This window comes from Etheostoma spectabile, chromosome 6, assembly GCF_008692095.1.
Source record: "Etheostoma spectabile isolate EspeVRDwgs_2016 chromosome 6, UIUC_Espe_1.0, whole genome shotgun sequence".
Taxonomy (NCBI): Eukaryota; Metazoa; Chordata; class Actinopteri; order Perciformes; family Percidae; genus Etheostoma; species Etheostoma spectabile.
In genome coordinates, this window is record NC_045738.1 from 2,666,205 (window position 1) to 2,666,621 (window position 417).

General features: G+C 44.6%; 1 protein-coding gene across 2 annotated transcripts in view; it reads left to right on the forward strand.

The window, feature by feature from the left end:
- dnah5 (dynein, axonemal, heavy chain 5) overlaps positions 1-417 on the forward strand; it is a 120,223-nt gene that overhangs the window by 50,464 nt on the left and 69,342 nt on the right. The gene's annotated exons all lie outside the window — the stretch shown is intronic.

Consider the following 417-nt stretch of genomic DNA (forward strand, 5'->3'; position numbering starts at 1 on the left):
GCATCAGTGTCAACTCGAACCATACATCGTCATCTGAATGAGAAAAGGGGCTATGGCAGGAGACCAGGAGAACCCCACTTCTGACACAGAGCCATGAAAAAGCCAGACTGCAGTTTGCAAAAAATGTACCTGAGTAAGCCTCAATCCTTCTGGAAGAACGTTTTGTGGACAGATGAGACTAAGGTAGAGCTTTTTGGCAAAGCACGTCATTCTACTGTTTACAGAAAACAGAAAGAGGCCCACAAAGAAAAGAACACAGTACCTACAGTCAAACATGGTGGAGGTTCAAGGATGTTTTGGGGTTGTTTTGCTGCCTCTGGCACTGGGTCAATTGACTGTGTGCAAGGAATCATGAAATCTGGATACTATCAAAAGATTTTGGCCAATAATGTAGGGCCTAGTGTCAGAAAGCTGGGT